Source organism: Sapajus apella, unplaced genomic scaffold (assembly GCF_009761245.1).
Source record: "Sapajus apella isolate SASKATOON/1434 unplaced genomic scaffold, GSC_monkey_1.0 scaffold43, whole genome shotgun sequence".
NCBI lineage: Eukaryota > Metazoa > Chordata > Mammalia > Primates > Cebidae > Sapajus > Sapajus apella.
Genome location: NW_022436983.1, coordinates 18741221 through 18753654, shown reverse-complemented (window position 1 = coordinate 18753654; position 12434 = coordinate 18741221). Strand labels below are relative to the sequence as shown.

The 12434-nt window shown below is 50.3% G+C and overlaps 1 pseudogene across 1 annotated transcript; it reads right to left on the bottom strand.

Moving 5' to 3' along the window:
* Positions 1-10052: 10052 nt before the first annotated feature.
* Positions 10053-10857, bottom strand: LOC116566487 (annotated as a pseudogene). The gene has a single exon (XR_004275882.1). The product of XR_004275882.1 is annotated as a 40S ribosomal protein S6 pseudogene (transcript).
* Between the last annotated feature and the right edge of the window lie 1577 nt (positions 10858-12434).

Here is a 12434-nt window from a genome sequence, read left to right as displayed (position 1 = left end):
ACAATTAATTAAAAAGGGACGTCCAGCCCCCGTTCCCCTCCGCTGCAGATGCATGGGTTATGGGGAATGACCTTGTTCCGGGCACAGGCGGGGCAGCTCTGAAACCTGCACCTCCCTGGGCCCAAATTTCCTCATCTCCACCAGGGCGTTAAAAGAGTCCCCCACCTCCCCACAGGGCTGTTATGGTGAGGGGAAGGCGAGGCTCTAGCCCCTCAGCTCCTGGGGCTTCCAGAGGCCCTGGCTTTGCCGGAGAACAGCACGCGGTGTGCTTGGAGGCGGGCCCTGGGAAGGGAGGTGGGTGGGGCTGAGGACAAATGTTGCTGCCTGTCAATTCCCAGCAGCCTTGGTTCCTTGGGGCTCTCTTCCATTCTTTCAAGGCCACCAGCTGCCCCGGAGTGGCTCTGCCTGCATTTTCTCAGGAGAGGGCGGCAGCTGCAGAAGGCTCTAGGCAAGAAATCTGAGCCCAGAAGCCAGAAGTGCCTGCCCTCGCAGAGCCCCACCCACCCCCAGCGCCTGGGCACCTGTCACGCCGCAGAGGCCTGAGGGATCCAAAGGATGCTGAGCTCCGCCCATGTGCTGGACTTGGACGGGATGAGTTACACATTCTCTCATTCTGTTCTCAAGCCGCCTGGTGAAGTAAAGACTGCTTGCCTGCTTTTCAGATTAAGAATCCTGAGTTCTAAGGTTAAGAAACCTGAGTTCTGGCAGGTCTACCTGGGTCCAAATCTCCTGCCATCCCGCCTCCCAGGCTTCCCAGGGGATGGCCCAGCTGACTGAGTTGGGGGTGGGGTCCTGCCTCCACTGCCCGTTCTGTTCTTCTTTGGTAGCCAGACTTGGCAGTGCCAGTTGGGGCCTTCCCAGTGCCCACCCAGGGCCTGGCAGGCACATGATGGGCTCTTCTCAGTGTCTGTTGGATGAATGACTCCCAGGGACCTTCCAGAATTTGAGCCCGGCCCAAACCCTGCCCTGTGCTCTGGCCCCAGCGTCCTTAGAGGGACCCACTGAGGGCCTGACATCTGGCATTGGCTTCTGAAGGCTTCCAACTATGCCACATTCAACTCATTATTGCTACTGTTTGGGGACACCCTGCAGACGACAGATGCTATTAGAAACCAAATTCCTTTTTGTCGGAAGCAAAGCTAGCAGAGCACAAAGCAGGTTAGGAGGGGAAGATTGATGAGCCAAGGCTTCTGGAAAATAAACAAAGGAAGTTTTCTTTCCCAGATAACTTGTATTTATTACACTTGCTTGATACCCCACTGGTCTCTGCTGCCCAGTGCTGAAGCAATGTGCTTGCAGGACTTGGGGGATGATTCTAGAAGCTCGGGAAGCACACAGTGGGGTGGGTTTATGGATGATTCTAGAAGCTCAGGAAGGCACACAGCGGGATGGGTTTATGACACTCAGCTCAGATCAGTGTGCCTCTGGGAAAAGGATCACTGGGGCCCAGCTCTGGGAGACTTCAGCGCTGGGCACGGGCAGTGGAGTGGGGCTGGTTTGCCACTGGAGAGCGCCCTTCCCAGGAGGGCTTGTCCCAAACCAAGACCAGGCAGGGCAAGGCCTTGAGAGATGGGGCCCAGTGGTCGGTTCTGAGGGGCAGCCCTGCAGGATCTCTTTGGCACCTTGCTTTTGCCTCCCAGTGGGCGAGGGTGGCATTTGGGAACTGGCAGCCAATGGGAACCACAGCAAGGTGAATGACGCACTGTCCTCGAAGGTCTCGGACGTTAGCAGGGCACTCATTCATCCTTCTAACACGTTTATTGAGGGGCTGCTATGCTGTATCCTGGGGATGGGGTGTCCATCAGAAAGCAAACAGTCTCTGCTCTTCCAGACGAGTCAATGGATACTGCAACCCTCCTGTCGAGGAGTAAGTGCTCTGAGAGGGGTGTGCATAGACAGGGGCCCCCGATTGTCAGGACAGCTCAGAAAAGGCTTCCCAGAGCAGAGGTCTGGGCAGACCTTGACTTCGGGAGATCACCAGGCATAGCACCCAGGAAGAGCATTCAGAGGGTGGAAAGAGCAGAGGCGAAGGCTCGGTGTGTGAAACTCCATGGAGTATCCCTAGTGTCTCGAGAACATAGCCAGTGGATTCAAGCAGAGGGACCTGGCGGGGAGTGTGAAGAGGGAGGAGGAGCCAGGAAAGTTGGGTTGGAGCTCTGGCCAGCTTGTGCAAAGCCTGGACTTTACCACTGAGACCACGTGGAGGCATCAGAAGAGAGGGACATACATCTAGCCATTGCAGCACCCTTCAGACTCCCTGCTGGTTCCCAGCTTCTGCCTGGGCCAGAGGAGCTCTGATTTCCACACCCACCTCCCTGCACAGAGGGTGTTGGCATAAGCACACCAGGCCACTCCATCCACCCACAGGAAGAGGAGGGAGCCTGACCTGCCTGCAGCCACATTAAGCAGGGGCGGGGTCACTGCCTCAAACCCTGGCCCTTCTCTCTACACCCACACACCCACACACCCACGCGCCCACACACCCACGCACCCACACACCCACACACCCACACACCCACACACCCCTGCCTGCCTCCTAGTAGAATCCTCTCTTCTGCTTCCTGTCTCTCTGGTAAGACCAGGGAAAGGACTTCTTCCTCCATGGGGCGCTGCTGCCCTCCAGGGAATCAAATTGAATTAGGATTTTCCACCCCAGTTTCACCAGGGACAGTGAGCCAGGGAGAGGGCCATTTGGCTCTGGTTTTTTCTGTTTCTCCTCTTCATCTGGGACCCTAGAGAGGCAGGTGATTTTCCCCAAACCCAACCCTAACATCTTGGCAGCCAATAATAGGACCAGCATTTAAGAACAAAGGGTCACTTGGGGGAAACTGAGGCTTCTGGTGCCACTGCAGGAGTTGCTTAAGCATGCCTAGACCACGTGGGCCTCTCAGCAAACTAAGTACCTGCTGTGTGCCAGGGACCGTTCTCAGCCCTGGGAACACAGTAGTGTGGAAGATGGCATGGTATTTCCTCTCTGGGGACTGAATATTCCACTGGGAGGAAGGAAATGACAGACACACAAAGTAATTTCAGAGAGAGGTTAAGTGTGAAGGAGTGAGACAGGGCACAGTGCCGCAGCAGGCATGAGCAGCGTAGCTGGGAGGTGACATTTCCACTGCTCCGGGAATGGGAAGAAGCAGCCAGCTCTGTGAGGAATGGAGGAAGGAGTGTCCTGGGCATGGAGCAGAGGGGAGAGCCAGTGCAAAGGCCTGGGATGGGAACGAGCTTGGAGTGTCCAGGAGAGACACAGAAGGCAGAGTGAGCTGTGGGGAGAGAAAAGCTTGGTGACAGGGACTGGGGCAGGACCTCAGTTTGTTGCAGGCCACAGCAACAAACTTCATTCGATTTATTTATTTATTGAGACAGGGTCTCGCTCTGTCACCCAAACTGGAGCCCAATGGCACCATCTCAGCTCACTGCAACCTTGAACTCCTGGGCTCAAGCCATCCTCCCACCTCAGCCTCTCAAATAGCTGGGACCACAGGTGCGAGCCACGGCACTTGGCCAAACTTCATTGTAGCTACATGTGAAACCATTATAAGGTTTTAAGCAGCAGTGACAATGTGTGACTTGTTGTTGTTGTTGTTATTGTTTTGAGAGGGAGTTTTTCTTTTGTTTGTTTGGTTTGTTGTTTTGTTTTGTTTTTGATGGAGTTTTGCTCTTGTTGCCCAGGCTGGAATGCCATGGTGCAATCTTGGCTCACGGCAACCTCTGCCTCCCAGGTTCAAGCAATTCTCCTGCGTCAACCTTCCTGGTAGCTAGGATTACAGGCATGTACCACCATGCCTGGCTAATTTTTTTTTTTTTTTTTTTTTGAGACGGAGTCTTGCTCTGTCACCCAGCTGGAGTGCAGTGGCACTTGGCTCACTGCAACCTGTGCTGCCCAGGTTCAAGTGAGTCCCCTTCCTCAGCCTCCCGAATAGCTGAGACTACAAGCAGCTGCCACCACGCCCAGCTAATTTTTTGTATTTTAGTAGAGACGTGTTTTCACCATGTTGGCCAGGATGGTCTTGATCTCCTGATTTTGTGATCTGCCTGTCTCAGCCTCCCAAAATGCCGGGATTATAGGCGTGAGCCACCACACCTGGCCACATGCCGGGCTAATTTTTTGTTATTTTTAGTAGAGATGGGGTTTCTCCATGTTGGTCAGGCTGGTCTTGATCTCTTGACCTCAGGTGATCCACCCACCTTGGCTTCCCAAAGTGCTGGGATTACAGGCGTGAGCCACTGTGCCTGGCTGGTGACTTTTTAAAAGAGCTTTCTGATAGCCCGGATGCAGAAACAACCCAAATTTCCACCAATGAATGGATAAACAATGCGGTGTATCCATTCAGTAGGTACTGGTTGGCAATAATAAATCTTGGAAACATTAGGCTGAGTGGAAGATGCCAAACACAAGGACCACAGATCGTGTGATTCATTCAGTTGAAATACCCAGAATCCTGCTGGGCGTGGTGGCTCACGCCTGTAATCCCAGCACTTTGGGAGGCCGAGGCGGGTGGATCACGAGGTCAAGAGATCGAGACCATCCTGGTCAACATGGTGAAACCCCGTCTCTACTAAAAATACAAAAAATCAGCTGGGCATGGTGGCACATGCCTGTAATCCCAGCTACTCAGGAGGCTGAGGCAGGAGAATTGCCTGAACCCAGGAGGCGGAGGTTGCGGTGAGCCGAGATCACGCCATTGCACTCCAGCCTGGGCAAAAGAGGCAAACCTCCTTCTAAAAAAAAAAAAAAAAAAAGAAATACCCAGAATCCACAGATCCAGAGAGACAGAAACTAGATTAGCAGTTGCCTGGGGCTGTTGTGGGAGAGGGGGAGGAGGAGGCTGAGGAGTGACTGCTAATGGGTACAAGGTTTCATTTGGAGTGATAGAATGTTCTAAAATTAGGTTATAATGATGCTCCCACAACTCTGTAAATATACTAAAAAAAATGAATTGTCCATCTTTGAAGTGGGTGGATTTTATGGCATGTAAATGACATCCCAGTAAAGCCATTTGGTTTTGATGTTTGTTTAGAGAGCTTTCTGGTTTCTGGGTAGAGAATAGCATTAGGGGATGGACAGAGGAAGGAGAGAGACAGAAGGCTCAAGCAGTCCTATCCCCCAGGCATGAGATAGCAGGGCTTGCACAGGCGTTGACAAGATGCAGGGGTGTAGTGGAGCCAGAGGCAGGATTTGCGGATGGGTCAGAGGTGGATGGTGAGAGGGAAGGCAAGCATCATCAGTGGGCTGAGCTCGGGTAGCTGGTGGCACCATCCTGAGAGGAGGCACCCTGGAGGGACCCAGGCTAGGGGGAAGCCTCCGTCCAGTCTGCCGGGTTAAGATGCTTGCGAGCCACCCTCACGGAGGTGTCAAGGAGGCAGTTGTGTGTGTGTGTGAGTATGGAGCTATGAGCTGTAGGGAAGCAAGGCATGGATTATAAATCTGGGAGTTGCTAGCCTAAAAATGACATTTAAAGCCACAAGATCCAATGAGATCATTGAAGAGAGAGATGAGGAGAAGCCTTTGGCCTATGTGGCCGCCTGCCACCACGGATGTTGAGTGGCTTTGGCTGGATTTACAGGCTTGGGGCTGGGGCTGTGATTAACCAGAAAATAGATGAATGTTAGAGGCCACGACACGCTTGGCTCGGCTCTCACACTATCCAGGCTGGGGAAGAGATTTGTTTCCTGGGGTCAGGAAATGTCCCGGGACTCTGCCAGAGGCACAGCTTTATTCTCAGCATCAGGTGCAGGGCCCTGGTTACCCAGCCTGGCTGCCCGCTAGTCACCTGGGGCCTTTGAAGGATACCAGTGCTTGGGGCCACCCCCCAGTTGGTTGGGGGAAGGAGCGACATTTTTACCAGCTCCCCAGTGATTTTGATACACAGCCAAGATGGAGAAAATACAAAAACGGCCTAGGTCCACACACAAGCCACAAGAGTTTGCCATTTGGGGACCTTCCAACGTTAGTGTCAGGCACAGGCAGACAGTGCCAATGAGCTGCCCTCAACTCCGCTCCTCTTGTCTTGTGTATTTTCAACTGTGTCCAGGACCAAGGAGGGAACAGCGCTGGGGGGTCAGCCATCCTGGTCTGCTCAGGACTGACACCGATGCAGTTCTGCGGATGTGGGATACCTGGGCCCGAAAGTGGGAAAGCCAAAGCTGGGATGAGCTAGTCACCCAAACAAGGGAGAGGCTCAGCTCAGCTTGCATCCGAGAGGCTTTATTTCATCACCTCTGATCTTAGCTGTGCACTTCCAAGGTTTTAACCACAAACAGCGTAATAGAGGGCTATTTAATGAGCAGGCAAAAAAAGTGTGAGCTAAGTGGTTATAAGTTGTATCATGTAAATTAAGACAGAAAATGCAGAGGAATTTTATTTTTTAATTTTTAATTTTTTTTTTTTTTTGAGATAAGATCTCACTCTGTCACCCAGGCTGGAGTACAGTGGTGTAATTTCAGCACACAGCAATCTCTGCTTCCCTGGCTCAAGCGATCCTCCTACCTCTCTGCCTCCTGGGCTCAAGCAAACCTCCCACCTCAGCCTCCCAAATAGCTGGGACTACAGGCATGCACCGCCATGCCTGGCTAATTTTTGCATGTTTTTGTAGAGAAGTGGCTTCACCATGTTGCCCAGCCTTGTCTCGAACTCCTGGGCTCAAGTGATATTCCCGCCTCTGCCTCCCAAGGTGCTGGGATTATGGTTGTGAGACACTATGCCCAGCCTATTATTTTGAGACAACGTCTCACTCTGTTGCCCAGGCTGGAGTGCTACAACATGGTCATTGCTCACTGCAGCCTTGAACTCCTGGCCTCAAGCCAACCTCCTGACTTGACCTCCCAAAGTGCTGGGATTACAGGTGTCAGCCACTGTGCCCATCCTCAGTGGAATGTTTATAATCCAAAAGACCATGAAAAGAATGAAATATCTGTGCCTGAAATTAGGTGACAGTGAAAGAGGTCCATATAGGGTTTGCCCTGGGGATGGCAGGTATTGACTAGAAGCAGCACAAGCAAGCTTTCTTGGTGCTGGGATATTCTTGATCTTGATTGGGGAAGAGATCATATGAGCGTGTACATAGGTCAACATTCCCTGAGCTGGACATTTAGGAATAGTGCATTTTAGGCTGGGTGCAGTGGCTCACGCCTGTAATGCCGACATTTTGGGAGGCTGAGGTGGGTGAGTAGACCTGAGGTGAGGAGTTCAAGGACGACCTGGCTAACATGGTGAAACCCTGTTTCTACCAAAAAATACAAAAATTAGCCTGGCGTGGTGGTGTGTACCAGTAGTCCTAGCTACTTGGGAGGCTGAAGCACAGGAATCTCTTGAACCTGGGAGGCAGAGGTTGCAGTGAGCTGGGATTGTGCCGTTGCACTCCACCCTGGGCAACAGAGTGAGACCCTGTCTCAAAAAAAAAAAAAAATAGTGTATTTTACACATTACTATATCTACATTATATCTCAATCAAAAAAATTTTTTTAATTTTTTTAAGTTTCACTTAAAAACTAAAGGAGAAATAGGACTGGTTTAAAAACACTGGAGCCATGGAAAATTAAAGCACAATGAAGGATTAAACACCAGAACCATGGAAAACACTAGTTTATTTTATTATTTTATTTTATTGAGACAGGGTCTCACTCTGTTGCCCAGGCTGGTCACGATCATAGCTCACTGCAGCCTTGCACTCCTGGCCTCAAGCAAACTGCCTTGAAACATTGGTTTATAACACTGGAGCCTTGGAAAATTACAGCATGGTGAAGGCAGACATGCTGACTGAGCAGGAGGAAAGGAGTGATTTCTCAGGAAACAGGTTGGACATGTGGACAGAGAGATGAAAGGGAAGAGGAGGCAGATAGCTCCTGACTGCTCCGAAGATAGGCTAAGGGGATCGGGAGATAATTAGGGATCCAGATGCCCAGAGAGATTTCACAGAGGGAGAGGCAAGATCTCAGAGAGCAGGTCAGAGAGGCTCCTCCAGAGCCGGGCTCCATGACATCCCCCGGAGGACCCTGACACCTATAGTTGGTGGCACCAGTCAAGGCTGTGGGGGCGGTCCCTTGGTGATCAGGTGAGCTGTGGGCAGGGAAGGTGTCCAGGCCACATGGTGATCATAGGTGGGGAACCGTGTGGAGTCAGGATCCTTTAGGAAGCACAAGGAGAATGCCATAGCAGAAGGGGCTACAGCCAGGTGGACTTAAGTAGAACCCGGGCAGGTGCAGAACACTGGAGTCCTGCTTGGAATTCCCCATGAGGAGGGGTGGAGGTAGACAATGTTATGTTTCAGAAATATGTGCTTTCCAGATACCCAGAACTCCCTGACTTCACACCTGCCACAAACCCTGAGGGTTTCGAAGAAGAATGAAAAGAAGGTCCCAGACCCCACAAACAGCCTCTGTTGCATGTGTGCTTCTTCGGAAGCAGCTTCCATTTTTTAAAAGCACAGCTGAGCCCACGTGAAAGGAGTGGTAGAAACAGAGGGGGCAGCAGGCTGGAGGCTCAATCTTCGGCTACAGGGAAGAAGGGTCAGAGAAAAGGTTTCTGGTGCCCTTGAAGTCCCCCAGGCTCCTCAAAACCCAAGGAGTACAAAGGCAGAGGAGAGGCCATGCACACAGGGCAGAGGGCACGCGGGCCGTGCAGCACTCCTGGGGCACAGGCTTCAGAAGCTTCCACTCAGGAATCTGAGAGTGGTTTTCCACTGAGACAGATGTAAGAGGAAAAAGAATTCCTAGGTCTCTCCACTCAGAAGTTGGAGGAAACTTTCAGAAATGTAAAGTGGGTCATCTCATGCCCTGCTTTAAACTCTTCCTAGCTTCTTGCTGCTCTCAGATTACAATTAAACTGTCTTAGTCCATTTTATGTCACTATAACAGAAAACCACAGACTGGGTAATTTATAAAGAAAAGAAACATATTTCTAGAGGCTGGGAAATCCAAGGTTGGGGACCTGCCTTTGGCAAGAGCCTCCATCCTGCGTCCTCTTGTGGCCAAAGGCAGAAGGGCAGGAGAGTGCCAGAGAGCAAGCAAGAGAGGGTTGAATCGGCTTTTGGAACAACACAGTCTGGTGATAATGACATTAATGCATTCACAAGGACAGAGCCCTTATGGTGTAATTGCCTCTTAACAAGCCAGGTTCCACTTCTGGTTTTCTTTTTTTTTTTGAGACGGAGTCCCGCTCTGTTGCCAGGCTGGAGTGCAGTGGCACAATCCCGGCTCCCTGCAACCTCTGCCTCCGGGTTCAAGCGATTCTCCTGCCTTAGCTTCCCAAATAGCTAGGACTACAGGCACGTGCCACCACACCCAGCTAATTTTTGTATTTTTTAGTAGAGATGGGGTTTCACCATGTTGGCCAGGATGGTCTTGATCTCTTGATCTTGTGATCTGCCCGCCTCATCCTCCCAAAGTGCTGGGATTACAGGCGTAAGCCACCGCACCTGGCCTCTACTTCTTAATACCATTCAATGGCAATTGCACTTCAACATAAGTTTTGGAGGGGCTGTTCAAACCATAGCAAATAAATACCTGCCCACCAGGCACTGAGTGAGGATGGAGCCCCTTCTGCCAACTTCCTTTGACCCTCAGATCAGCCCCCTCCCACTTGCTCACTGCCTTTCTGTGCCTCCGATGCAACCACCCTTCCTGCCTCTGAGCCTTTGCACTCACTGTTCCTTCTGCCTGGAATGCTCTTCACACAGACTGTCACAAATGTCAGCTTCCCAGGGGCCATCCCTGACCTCTCCATCTCCAGTGATTTCCATGTGGAGTCAATTCCTGGATAAGGCGGCCCATGCAGGTCCTAAGACCTGGGAAAGCCACAGTTGAAATTTTGTAACTTGTACAAGACGATGGAATTATCCCTAACGTCTCTCTCTTTGAGAAGCGGCCCGGGGGGATGGTGGAGCCCCACATCCTCTCCTTTCTCTGTCCTGTTTACTCTCCGTCCTTGCTCTGGTCCCTGGATGGTGAGGACATTGTGGGTCTAGATTATCTGGGTTCTGGAAGCATGCTTGTGCTAGGATAACTGCCAGAGGAAACAAAGTGTGCTAGTATTTTCTTTTTTTTTTTTTTTTGAGTCTGATCTTATTTATTTGTTACTCAAAAAATCTTATTTCTGACTGGATTCAGATTTAGAAGTAGAAGCTCACAGAGACGAAAGTCTGCGTCTCTTCGCAATTTGTTCCTGGCGCTTCTCTTTAGCTTCCTTCATTCTCTTGGCCAAAAGTTTAGCATATTCTGCGGCCTCTTCCTTGTTTTTCTTAGTACGCTGCTTCTTCAGAGCAATACGCCGCCGTTGGTGCTGCAGGACACGTGGAGTAACAAGACGCTGAGTCTTGGGTGCTTTGGTCCTAGGTTTCTTACCTTCTTTGTTTAAGGGCTTTCTTACAACATACTGGCGGACATCATCTTCTTTAGAGAGATTGAAAAGTTTGCGGATCCTGCTAGCTCTTTTGGGCCCCAGGCGACGAGGCACAGTGGTATCAGTTAGTCCAGGAATATCCTTCTCTCCTTTTTTTACAATAACCAAGTTGAGAACGCTCAGATTAGCATCCACAATGCAACCACGAACTGATTTTCTCTTTCTTTCTCCAGTTCTCCTTGGTCTGTAACAGGAATGCCCCTTACTCAGTAGCAGGTGGACACGGCCATGAGTCAAGACACCCTGCTTCATGGGGAAACCTTGTTTGTCGTTCCCACCACTGATTCGGACCATATAACCCTTCCATTCTTCACCCAGAGCGTCAGCAGCAACTTCTGTGGCCATACACTTCTCATAAAAAGTACGAAGTTTGTGTTCATCGTCCACTTCAATGAGTTTCTGGCAGCCAGTGGCTGGGAAGGAGATGTTCAGCTTCATCTTGAAGCAGCTATACGCCCAGTATTTTCTAACCTTGGGCAGCTGCTGGGATTCTCATCTCTATTGAGTCAGACTTTGGAAGGGCAGATGCTCTGGAAATTTGGGCTAGGGTTAATTCAACAGTGAGGGAGGTGAAAGTACCACACCAGCATGTAGGAGGTGGCCCAGGAGGTGGCTGGGGCTGCAGGGCCTGACAATGAGGGGTCCTGACATCTATGGAGCCCTCCTGGTCAAGATTGAGTGGAATAAAAACTGAGGATGGAAGAATTTGGATGTTTCTTTGAATTTCAGTTTTCATAGAGAAGATTTCATTGTGGAGTTAAAACATTTTTTTGAGTGGAAGATTACATGATTGGGAGGTGTTCCTGTTCAAAGGTGGGACAGTTTTATTTTTCTTACCTGGTTCATTGCAGAATTATCTGCTCACCCACCAGGGGGATAGCGAGGCTGGAGTAAATAAGTGGGAGTAACAGGCCCAGGGAAGGGTTCGCTGTGGGAGCAGGGAGCTTGGGAGATGACCCACACTGCCGCTGCATCAGAATTACCTGGAGGGCTTGCCAAAGACATGGACTGCTGGGCTGCCCCAGAGCTGCTGATTCAGCTCCTTGGGGCCTGAGAATCTGCATTCCCAATAAGCTCCCAGATGCTGCTGGGGCTGCAGGCTCCACACTCTGAGAACTGCTGATGGAATTATTGTCTGATATGGAATCATTTTGTGGGTGAAAGCAGAGCTTCCCACCCTAGGGATCCAGGGAACTCCCAAGGAAGTAGTGAATGCCCAGCTAGTGAGGGGCCTCCAGAGGGTCAGGGCAGGGCCATCTGGATATGCATCCGATGCCCCTGAGAGATAGCCACCCCTCACCCCTGATGACTGCAAGGTTGGCCAGGAAATCCAAAGGCTTAGAGAGGAAAGTCAAGGTGTGAATGTGTGTGTATGTGTATGTGTGAATGTGCTTGTATGTATGAACATGTGTGTATGAATGTGCTTGTGTATGTGTGATATGTGTGTGAATGTATGTGTGTGTATGAATGTGAATATATATGTAGGTGTGAATGTGTGTATGAAAGTGCGTGTGTGTGAATGTGTTCATGTGAATATGTGTTTGCATGAAAGTGCATGTGTGTGTGGGTACATGTGTGAACATGTATGTATGTGCATGCATTTGTATGAATGTGCATGTGGGTATGTAGGTGTGAATGTGTGTATGAATGAGAGTGTGTTTATGTGAACGCATGTTTGTGAATGTTTACATGTGCGTTTGAACGTGTGTGCATGTTTGTGTATATGTATGTTTGTATGGCTGTGCATGTGTGTGTGTAACGTGTGTGTGGTTATGTGTGAATGTGTGTGTGTTTTGGCATGTATGTATGAATGTGTATGTGTGAATATGTGTATGTGTTTGAATATGCATAAGTGTAAATGTGTTTAAGTGAATGTGTGTGTATGTATGTGTGAACATGTATATGTGTGTGAATGTATGTGAACATGTGTATGAATGTGCATGTGTTTATGTGAATGTGTGTGGGTGTGCATGTTTATGTGAATGTATGAATGGATGTGTCAGCATGTGTTTATGTGAACGCATGTGTATGAATG